Source organism: Protopterus annectens, chromosome 2.part0 (assembly GCF_019279795.1).
Source record: "Protopterus annectens isolate FY-2018-M chromosome 2.part0, PAN1.0, whole genome shotgun sequence".
NCBI lineage: Eukaryota > Metazoa > Chordata > Ceratodontiformes > Protopteridae > Protopterus > Protopterus annectens.
The window spans coordinates 1,858,011,940-1,858,024,819 of record NC_056728.1 but is presented as its reverse complement, the minus strand read 5'-3'; positions in this window follow the sequence as shown (position 1 = coordinate 1,858,024,819).

Here is a 12,880-nt window from a genome sequence, read left to right as displayed (position 1 = left end):
AATTACCGCCCATTAGCTTGACAAGCCTTATCTGCAAAGCCATGGAGAGGATCATAATGGACCTCATAAATAAAGACATAGGGAATTTGCAGACTTTGGATCCAACCCAGTTTGGCTTTGTCAAAGGCAGATCATGCCTTTTAAACTTGGTTGACTTTTTGAAACAGTCACCAAAGCCATTGATGAGGGAAAGGCAGTCCATACAGCCTACCTCGATCTGGCTAAGGCCTTCGATACAATACCCCACTCGGGTATCATTGAAAAACTCATCAGCTTAAATGTTAACCCATACATCACAAGATGGGTTGCAAACTGGCTGAGTGACAGAACCCACAGGGTCAGAGTTGCTGGCGCCATGTCAGACTCAAAGCCTGTCACAAGTGGTGTCCCACAGGGCTCAGTCCTGGGCCCACTCTTGTTTGGCATCTACTTTTCAGTACAAGCAAACACAGGAGGGTTATGGCTGACAAAGTTTGCAGATGACTGCAAACTGGGCGCCATAGTAGAAAAGACATCTGACACAGATATCCTTCAGAAGGGTCTCACAGAAATGGATAACTGGTGCCAGAGCCACGGCCTAAAGTTAAATGCCAAAAATGCATAGTCATACCCTTGGGAAAAACAAGGTTACCCCTAGCTACCAAATAGGTGGCAATCCACTGAGCACAGAAGAAGTTATCAGGGACCTGGGGACCCAGGTTGATAGTAGTCTGTCATTCGACACCCATGTAGCTAAAGTAGTTAGGAAGTCCTTCTACATTGCCCACCTTATCATGAAGGGATTCTCATCTAGATCAAGGGAGGTCATAGTCTCCCTTTACTCATCACTCATCAGACCAATGATTGAGTACAATGCCCCATTGAATGTATCTTACCCGACACTTGCAGCAGCTGGAGAGGCCACAAAAGTTCCTCACCAAAAGGATAAAGGGTCTCAAAATCTGTCCTATGCTGCCCGACTGAAAGAACTCCAGCTCTATTCAGTCGCCACCGCTGCTCAGAGGTGACCTTTGCCTAACATACAAGGCCATGTCAAACCCAGATTTGATGAATATGCTTCACCTCAAAAATCTAGATCCATCAGAGCCACAAGGGCGGGAGACTTAAACCTCGACACGGCTATTAATAGGACGTGCTGGAGGGATAGATTCATCACCCAAAGACTCCCTATGCTGTGGAACAAAATCCCGGTACATGTGAGGCAGAGCACCTCGCTGGCCTTGTTCAAGAGAAATCTTGACCAATGGATGGGAGATCGCAGATATACCCCAGGAATTACCTCAGTGTCACTGCTCGACAGAGGCACAGCAAAATAATGGGTATAGTTCCCCATACTAAAGGGGTGGCGTAAGCCACAAAACAATGGGCTAGGCTTATAAATGCCCTCGGGCAGATAGCCTAGTATGAACCTATGAACCTATGAACCTATGATGTCAATAAATAATGGTGTACAGAACATATGCACCTCTTACTGCATGACATATGTACAAAGGTTGACAGAGTTGTGGCAGGAGGCACAAACACAGGACCAATTGACATGTTGCTGTGATAACCTCATACATTTACTGTTGTAACAGGGTTTGTTGTGACATATGTCCTATGAGGGAAATGAAGGCAGTAACTCTCATGGCTGTCACCATTTACTGACTGAAATCCTCACACTATGCTTCTGCAGTTCTCAGATAGGTGTTCTGTGAGTAAAACAATAAACAAAAGGCACCACACACTGCCCAGTCTGCAGATGGCCCTACAGATGGGGGTTTCCTCAAAAACATAGCACTGTCATGACAGGTATTAAAACATGCAGACCAGCCATATCCACACACACACACCTTGTTAAACCAACATTCCTCCAAATGCAGAATAGCAACATTTACATTCTGTAGTCATGTTAGGCACATCCCACTCCTGTATGTTGAACTCTTTCCACAGTACATGTTGTTAGAGGTAAATCCCAAATCCATCTGTGATGCTGTTAGCCAAACACCAGATCTAGGTCCTGCTCACAGTGAATGAAAAGGCCCAACACCAACTTGATGTTCCTAGATATTGGAGTGTATTTCCGTGCAATTGGCTATGGGAATGTTACCACAGCTGTTCCACATGAAATCAGCTAGAGGAGGGCTACAATTCATGAAGAGGCCATCAGCTGATCATGAGCATCACTTACAAAACACAAGATGCTGCCTAAGCAAAGCAGTTGTAGTTCTCCACATCCACCAGAGAGGGAGTGAGAGAGACAGACAGAGACAAAGTAAGTCAGGGAGGGGGTGGGAGAGTAAAACCTAAGCATGTTTGTGTCATACACCTACTAGCACAGGGTTTCAGCCCCCTGACTGACTATGTCTTGCTATCCCATGGCTATGCAATTATTGCATGCGCCACATAGCTTACATGTTGAAGAGCGATCCAAATGTATATGTGATGGTGAGTGACATCTGCAACAGTGATATGGTAGCGATACAGTAGGTATAGTACACATGCCTGTCCACATCAACAGGTGTCAGCATCAACACAGCCACACTCTCTCAGGGACTCACACACATTGACACACTTGGCAGGGTCAGGAATACACTTCCTAACTAGTTAGTTTGCCACAATACAGTAATGTGCAGGTATCACATGCACCACAGGGGTTATCCAGAGATTATATGGGCAAAGGGTATGTGAAGGTGTCTGACATCAGACAGCATGCTTCAGTATGGCAATGGGGGTTGTAGTGAGTGTGAATGTGGTCGAAAGCATCATACACCACACACACATACACAGGGTGCCAGTACTGACATGCATGCATGCATTGCTTCACGGGTGTGTTGTGGTTGACTGTGCCAGAAGACTATACTAGGCTAGTTGAAGGGTATACCTTGGCATCAGGCCACATGACAATGGTCTGCAGTGTGGTTCAGGGGTGTAGTGTCTGGAATGGCCCACACAGGTGGGTATTGTATTCACCATCCAGTCACCTGGGAACCTATTGTGTTTGGCCATTGCTGTGCAATGCTTGCCATATATGTGTTCTTTAGTCCATGACATGGATGCTGTCTGGGATGTGCATACATCCCACTTGCATGTACAGTGACATGTGGAACTGTACCTGGGGTGTCTGGCCCATGTTGTGTACACAGATTGTCATCATCAAATGTGCCAGTCCTGGCCTCATGTGGCACTAACTGGTAATGGACAGCAGGTTGACCCTGCACCTACATTGATAGCATGATACAGGTATTCCCTGGTGTCAGTGGCATCTGTCCATACAGGGCATGTGTTTAAGGCATGGTATGCCCTTTGTGGGTCACATTTGATGGCACCACAGATGTTGCAGGTATCCAGTGAGGAACATAGTGAAGGCACACTGTCTGCATGTGTGTGCCTATTGTACTGATGGACAGGGTGCCATGCCCTCTGTAGTCCACTGCAATCACACCAAGGTTACTATCTGTGGGCAATATGCAGGATACTACCAACATAACGGTTGTTGCCTAGGCAAGTGTGTTTGTGTATGAGACATGGGTTGAGAGTGTTCTCTGGGTAATACAAGGGTTGCTAACTTTGTTCACCAGGCCTTGATGTCACATGTAGGGGTATGGATTGGCACCCCAGCCTCTCAGCTATTTCACATCTGTTATCCTTGTAAGGTGGACATTGTGACATATAATAGGGCCACCATATATGAAATTTGCAAAACCCACTCCACAATGAGTCCAGTTGTTACACACTCAAAGCCACCTCCACACAGGATACAAATGACAAACATAGACACACACACACTTGCCATGTCTGGGATTAGAACTTCTACTTAACTAGTTTATTACACTACAGCATTACACAGTTATAGGACACGCCACACAGATTACTGAAGTATTCCTTCCCCAAAGGTATATTTCACTGGGAATGACATCAGCAGGCTTGCCAAAGTAGGGCATTTGAATTGTAGTGAGTGTGACTATCCTAAAAAGCATTGCTCCCTACATAGGCAAAGAAACACACAAACACAAACATCCACACTTGCCATGTGTGGGAATAAAACCCCTAAAAAAGTACTATATCACACTACAGCATTACACTGTTAGAGGACGCACCACAGAAATTACTGGGGTATTCTTTTCCCCAAAGGTGTATTTCACTGGGAATGACATCAGCAGGCTTGCCAAAGTAGGGCATTTGAATTGTAGTGAGTGTGACTAGCCTAAAAAGCATTGCTCTCTAAACAGACATCACACTACAGCATTATGCTGTTATAGGATACACCACAGAGATTACTGGGCTACTCCTTTCCCAAAGGTGTATTTCACTGAGAATGACATCGGCAGGCTTGCCAAAGTAGGGCAATGGAGGTTGTAGTGACTGTGAATGGCCTCAAAAGCACTGCACCCTACACAGACAAAGAAACACACACACAAACATCTACACTTACCATGTCTGGGAATAAAATGCCTACAACACTACTATATCACACCACAGCATTACATTGTTATAGGAAGCACCACAGTGATTACAGGGCTACTTCTTTCCCAAAGTTGCATTTCAAAGTGAATGATATCAGCAGGCTTGCCAAAGTAGGGCATTTGAATTATAGTGAGTATGACTAGCCTAAAAAGCACTGCTCCCTACACAGACACACAGTTGCCATGTCTGGGATTAAAACTCCTGTCTAACTAGTTTATCACACTACAGCATTACACAGTTATAGGATGCACCACAGAGATTACTAGGTTACTCCTTTCCCAAAGGTGTATTTCAAAGTGAATGACAGCAGCCTTGCCAAAATACAGCATGTGAATTGTAGTGAGTGTGATTAGCCTAAAAATCACTGCTCCCTCCAGAGAGGGAGACACACACAGTTGCCATGTCTGGGATTAGAACTGCAACCCAACTAGTTTATCACACTACAGCATTACGCAGTTATAGGATGCACCAGGGAGATTACTGGGCTATTTCTTTCCCAAAGGTGTATTTCCAAGTGAATGAGATCAGCAGCCTTGCCAAAGTAGGGCATTTGAATTGTAGTGAGTGTGACTAGCTTAAAAAGCATTGCTCCTTCCACAGACAGAGACACTCACACACAGTTGCCATGTCTGGGATTAGAACTCCTACCTAACTAGTTTATCACACTACAGCATTATGCAGTTATAGGACGCACCACAGAGATTACTAGGTTACTCCTTTCCCAAAGGTGTATTTCAAAGTGAATGATATCAGCAGCCTTGCCAAAGTAGGGCATGCAAATTGTAGTGAGTGTGACTAGCCTAAAAAGCACCGCTCCCTACACAGACACACAGTTGCCATGTCTGGGATTAGAACTCATGTCTAACTAGTTTATCACACTACAGCATTACGCAGTTATAGGATGCACCACAAAGATTACTAGGTTACTCCTTTCCCAAAGATGTATTTCAAATTGAATGATATCAGCAGCCTTGCCAAAGTAGGGCATGTGAATTGTAGTGAGTGTGACTAGCCGAAAAAGCACTACTCCCTCCACAGAGGGAGACACACACAGTTGCCATGTCTGGGATTAGAACTGCAACCTAACTAGTTTATCACACTACAGCATTACACAGTTATAGGATGCACCATGGAGATTACTGGGCTATTTCTTTCCCAAAGGTATATTTCAAAGTGAATGAGATCAGCAGCCTTGCCAAAGTTGGGCATTTGAATTGTAGTGAGTGTGACTAGTCTAAAAAGCATTGTTCCCTACACCGATAGAGACACGCACAAACAGTTGTCATGTCTGGGATTAGAACTCCTACTTAACTAGTTTATCCCACTACAGCATTACACAGTTATAGGATGTGCCACAGAGGTTATTGGGCTACTCTTTTCCCAAAGGTGTATTTCAAAGTGAATGACATCAGCAGCCTTGCCAAAGTAGGGCATTTGAATTGTAGTGAGTGTGACTAGCTTAAAAAGCATTGCTCCCTCCACAGACAGACACACTCACACACAGTTGCCATGTCTGGGATTAGAACTCCTACCTAACTAGTTTATTACACTAAGGGATTATACAGTTATAGGATGCACCACAGAGATTACTGGGCTAGTCATTTCCCAAAGGTGTATTTCAAAGTGAATGACATCAGCAGCCTTGCCAAAGTAGGGCATTTGAATTGTAGTGAGTGTGACTAGCCTAAAAAGCACTGCCCCGTACACAGACAGAGAACCTAACTAGTTTATTACACTACAGCATTGCACAGTTATAGGATGCACCACAGAGATTACTAGGTTACTCCTTTCCCAAATGTGTATTTCAAAGTGAATGACATCAGCAGCCTTGCCAAAGTACGGCATGTGAATTGTAGTGAGTGTGACTAGCCTAAAAAGCACTGCTCCCTCCAGAGATGGAGACACACACAGTTGCCATGTCTGGGATTAGAACTGCAAACTAACTAGTTTATCACACTACAGCATTACACATTTATAGGATGCACCATGGAAATTACGGGGCTATTTCTTTCCCAAAGGTGTATTTCAAAGTGAATGAGATCAACAGCCTTGCCAAAGTTGAGCATTTGAATTGTAGTGAGCGTGACTTGCCTAAAAAGCATTGTTCCCTACACTGATAGAGACACACACAAACAGTTGCCATGTCTGGGATTAGAACTCCTACTTAACTAGTTTATCCCACTACAGCATTACACAGTTATAGGATGTGCCACAGAGGTTACTGGGCTACTCTTTTTCCAAAGGTGTATTTCAAAGTGAATGACATCAGCAGCCTTGCCAAAGTAGGACATTTGAATTGTAGTGAGTGTGACTAGCCTAAAAAGCGTTGCTCCCTCCACAGACAGAGACACACACACACACACACACACACACACACACACACACACACACACACACACACACACACACACACACACACACACACACAGTTGCCATGTCTGGGAATAGAACTCCTACCTAACTAGTTTATCACACTACAGCATTATGCAGTTATAGGACATGCCACAGAGATTACTAGGCTACTTGTTTCCCAAAGGTGTATTCCAAAGTGAATGACATCAGCAGCCTTGCCAAAGTAGGGCATTTGAATTGTAATGAGTGTGACTAGCCTAAAAAGCATTGCTCCCTACACAGACAGAGACACATGCAGTTGCCATGTCTGGGATTAGAACTCCTATCTAACTAGTTTATCACACTACAGCATTATCCAGTTACAGGACACGCTACAGAGTTTATTGGGTTACTTTATTCCTAAAGGTGTATTTCAAAGTGAATGACATCAGCAGGCTTGTCATAGTAAGGGCATGGGGAGGGCAGTGTGTGTGCATGGGCAATAACCCATTCATCTAGAGGTAGTCACACCACACTCAGGCACACACTGGTTTATATTCCTCAGGTACGTGTATACAACTGCTAGATGATGACTATTGCCTTGTGCAGTCATGTTGCACAGCTAGCACTTGCACCACAGAGTCTGTAATGCTGAGGGATACGAGTGGCTAATTTCTACAGTGAGTGACAATTACACATCATGTGGTTGTAGCCATTTGACTGTGTGCTGGGTGGGACAGGCCTCATGTTGGAAGGCTCTTTGTCACTGTCACTCTCTTCCACACATTTATGTATGTGTACTTTTGGCATATTATAGTGTGTTGTCCTTGGATATATGTGTGTATTCTGATCCAATGTGTGTGCAAAGCATGACTGGTGCATACTGAGGAGTGTATGCACTAACATCTGCAACTGTCAGATATGTATGGTTCACTGTTGTTGGCAGACATGGGCTTCATTTGTTTAAGTATGTGAGCATGCCCAGTATGACCTTTCAGTATGTTGTTGTCTGACATTGCCTTCATTTCTCTACGTGTGTGAGCATGCCCAGTATGCCCTTCTGTACTGAATGTGTGGATCCATTCCAGGTAGTTTGTACTTCAGTGCAGACCTTTGTGTTCTACACCTACAGGTAGCAAACTGTTTCTGCAGGCTATCTCTAGATCAGTTGGCAATATGGGGTTACACTGTGCAAGGGATATTGTGTACTGTAGGTGATTGTGTCTGTGCTGCTTTTGCTACATGGTACTGGTGTTAGCAGAGATATTCAGATGTGTACTGTTATACACTGTGATGTTTTATGTCCTCAAGTACTGTCAGGTGGACATTTTTGCTCACAGTGATGTCCTGGGGAACACAGGGTGAATGCAGCTGTATCCAGTATTGTGGTCAAATGCCTACATATTCATGGGAAGTTATGCCATTCTGGAGGGGGAGCTGCAGAAACTTGCTGTTGGGTCTGCGTATCCAGTTCAGCACCTTGGTACAGTGCTGGCAGAGGATCCCATATATGTACATCCATCAACATGACAGTATGGCCTTATCTTGCTGTGGCAATACCTCACAGCTGTACAGATTCACACAGGTTACCCAGAGGCAGGGGTCATAAGTCGGGACATTACCTCTATTGTGGTGTACGGGCAGGTTTGTAGACACCCATTTTTGTGTTTGCAGCCAAGGATAGTATATGCACACAGCTGTGTGTCGGACCTTGCATATTCCATGCTGCCCATGCTCCCACCCCCCTCTATTATTATGTCCTCTTACTTACATTATGCATACATTCTCTGATACTTTCCCTATAGTTATCATCTCATCACAGCTGTGTTTTGGTGTTGGTCCACAGTTCATGCAGTGGGACATGGTGGACATGTTACTGTGGTTTGTCCACATGACCTTGTATATGGCTTATGTGGAGTGTGTTATGTTGTTATTTGGGTGTGCATGGCATAACATACATTGGCAGTATGGGTGAGATGCAGGCCTTTCGCAGAGGCCTGTAAGCCATTTGGTGGTGATGCAAGCCAGCTGTAGCAGGCAGTTGCATTCTGTCAGTCCTACAGTCCCAGACTGCCATACAGTATATTCCCCTGGGGTGACAGGGTAGGTGTGCTAGGTGTTCATGACAATACTTTCTATCAGTATTGATCAAGTGGTGTGGATGCTGGCAGGGTGCTACTTACAGCTAGGGACACACCTGCATGGGACACCTGCACTGCATGCTGCATTCTTTCGCTATTGCCATACACAGGTGGAGGTCATATTGTACCCATTCCCAACAGCAGGGATATGACCAGAGAGGTACCTGTGGGTGTTGTTTGGGGGAGCTGGGTGCATGTGTGCTATGAACACTACTTGCATCTGACTCACAGATATGCATGGGGCATTCCAGTTATGCTGGCTTGTGCAGGGACATCAGCCATTTCCCAATACATCAGTCCTATCACCTTTGTGATCTGCAAGTGTTCGGCCAGACAACATTAGTATTCCCTACTACAAGCCCAGATAATGTGATGCATACCTGTATGTACAATTCCAAGGGTGTATCCATTTCACAGTTACACATTACATACTGTATATCTGGGGAACATTTCCCTGTGTACTGCTTGTATATCTAGCCCAACGGTCACGCCATGTCCATCTTTCAGATGGTGAGACATATTACCACCATACATTTACAATGGCTTACTGCTAGCATGTGTTATACTGGGGGGATTGTCTTTGGCACTGCAGTTATGAGGACTTGGCCCTGTCATTGGCAGTAGTGGGCAATGGCCACCAGGTCAAACCTCAAAATGCATACATACTGACCACTCTCACACAATATGAAACACACACCAACCTAACACACGCATACCTGCATATTGTACAAATGCTACAATCTATCCTGCTACCTTGGCCACCTCAGGTCATCTGTGCTCCAGTGGTATTATACCTATAGGCTCTCTGGAAGGTCTGATTGGCTCCACACAATCTACTGACTGGTTCTGCCCCGCTTTGCTCCCCTACCCTACCCCCATATCCCACCCACCCCCAGTGCAATGTAGTACATGTCTACATTGGATTGGAGGGGGGTCGCACCTGACCATTACTACATTTCTACATAGGATTTGGGGGGGGCACACCTGACTGTTACAATGTGTGTACATTGGATTGGGGGGGAGCACACCAGACTGTTACTACATGTCTAAATAGGAATGGGGGCACACCTGACTGTTTCTACATTTCTACACAGGATTGGGGGGCACACCTGACTGTTACAATGTGTGTACATCAGAGTGGGGGGGCACACCAGACTGTTACTACATGTCTAAATAGGAATGGGGGGCACACCTGACTGTTACTACATTTCTACGTAGGATTGGGGGGCACACCTGACTGTTTCTACATTTCTATACAGGATTGGGGACACACACCTGACTGTTACAATGTGTGTACATCAGAGTGGGGGGCACACCAGACTGTTACTACATGTCTAAATAGGAATGGGGGGCACACCTGACTGTTACTACATTCCTATGTAGGATTGGGGGGCACACCTGACTGTTTCTACATTTCTACACAGGATTGGGGGGGGCCACACCTGACTGTTACTACATTTCTACATATGATTGGGGGGCACACCTGACTGTTTCTACATTCCTATACAGGACTGGGGGGCACACCTGACTGTTTCTACATTTCTACACAGGATTGGGGGCACACCTGACTGTTTCTACATTTCTACATAGGATTGGGGGGCACACCTGACACTTGTACACATTTGCTATGACTGTACTGGTATGTCAGATACTTCATTTCTTCCTGTATTCTAACCTATCATGCTGACTAGAGGCATATCAGTGTACTACAGCTCTTAGGCATGATTGACCTACATATCAGTTTCTGACTTCCTATCCTTCATAACTAACATACCACTGCCTGACCTGCTGTAGTCTGTCTGTGTAGGCCTGGGAGGGAGGTTACCCATAGCCATCATTCAGAGGCCTTAGCACAGCCTTTGTTTGTGTTTGTCTGCACCTGTCCTGCTGGCTGAGACTGTTGTTGGGTATGTGAACCTCTTGACTGGCATGTGTGAGTCATATGGACACACATGTGACCCAGCTCATTTCCTGCAGTGGGTTTTGTCGCCATGTGTAGTACTGGCTACTATGGTGACACCGGTATTTGTTACAGATCTCATGGTGCCACTATAGGTGTCTACTATCTGCTGGCAACCCATTCAGCAACCCAATTTCCTTGCATGCTCACATCCATACCATAGGTACAAGTAACAACACGGAGTACTCCATTCGGCAATTGGTAAGGAGAGTGACTTACCTTGTGGGTGTGCCAGTATTGAGGATGGTGCTGGAGGGCTGCCTATGTCAGATGGACATAGTACAATTCCTATACATGGTTGAGCACAGGTAGTGTCATGTTTAGCATCCCTTTACTGTATGTGCGAGTCAAGGAATGGTGTCATTCCCTGGGTCCTTCCTGTGTCAGTGTATGTGCTATGCATTTCCTCTTTGCCAAGGCCAGGGCATACTTGATATACCTCCATCTGCCTACTGGGGCAGGCTCAGGTTGTTCCTCCTCCGAGTCACTCTGTGCCTGTGCAGGCCTTGGCAATGTGGAGGGCTGTGTGGCACTACCCCATGCTGTCCCTGCTGCAGCTGTTTCCGCAGGATCATATTGTGTAACATGGCACATACGATGACAATTTGAGTACATGTAGCTGGGGAGTACTGCAAGGCTCCATCGGATGTGTCCAGTCACCGGAACCGTGACTTGAGCATCCCAAACACATGCTCTATTACAACTCTGGTCTGTGAGTGTGCTTCATTATGGTGTTCTTGTTCGGATGTGTGTGCATTTCTGATGGGTGTCATCAGCCATGGCTCCAGTGTGTAAACAGCATCCCCCACTAGGTAACTGTAAGGGATGTCCCCACTGGCAAATCTCTGGTACAGCTGCATCAGATGCCAGATGTGGGAATCGTGATAGCTTCCAGGGCAACCAGCACACACATTCATTATAATGCCCTGGGCATCGCACATGACCTGGCAGTTGATGGAGGTGGAGCCCTTGCAGTTGATGTAGACCCTACCCTGCTCACCAGGTGGTGCTTTGATGCATATGTGTGTGCAGTCTATAGCACCCACTACCTCAGGGTATTCTGCTATTTGGTGGAAGAGATGCATATTGCTGGCCAACGCCTCACGGGTGTTGGGGAAATATATGTGCTCACTGGCATGTGCTGACATGGCATCCAGGAACTGGTGGAGTACCCTGGATGCTGATGCCTGTGAGATCCTCATTATATCTCCAGTTGGCCTTTGGAAGGTACCTGTAGCTAGTATTCTTAGGCCTACACATACCTTGGTATCCACTGGGATGGGTTCCCCTTTGTTAGTTCTGTGTGTGAGGCATGGCTGGCACAGCTCAACAATTTGCTGTAGGTGGTCCCTGTCCAACCTATAGTGCACCACTATCTCCAGATCATGTAGCCCCTGGTAGGTTACCCTGGGTCTGTACACTCTTCTCCATCTCATCACTGTGGGTTGATCAACAGCATTCTCATCCTCACCACCCTCAGCCTCTTCCACATGTTGATGTATGATAGCTATTGCAGCCCCTATCATTTTGTTGTTTTTGTTTTTATAAAATTCCCCCACTTGTATACACCAGTGGTGTAGAGTATGTGGAAAAAAAACAGAGGGAAAGGTGTTTGCGTAGTTTATAGTAGTGTTCTGGGTTGGGCTGGCTGCTGCTTGTGTAATTAGCTGATTCTAATACATTTCATCTGCCAGCTATGCTAGTTCTCCTAGATTACCTTCCTACTGCTGTTTTCCCTTCCCATTGCCTTCTTGTTTAAGCCCAGGGGTGCACCGCACAGTGCTCAAATGTACACAGAGCTGCTATTTCCTGGTTTATTATTTTTTTTCCTTTAAAACCCAGTGCATGGCGTGCACACCCACTTAGGCAATGTAAAGAGTGCTAGACAGCCTCAGACACACCCCCTTGCTTAGCTCTGCTAAGTTAAGGGCAAACCCGAGCCACAGGGCTCCAGTCCACTTACAGTATGCCTGACACACACCTCTATGATATCAGCTAACTC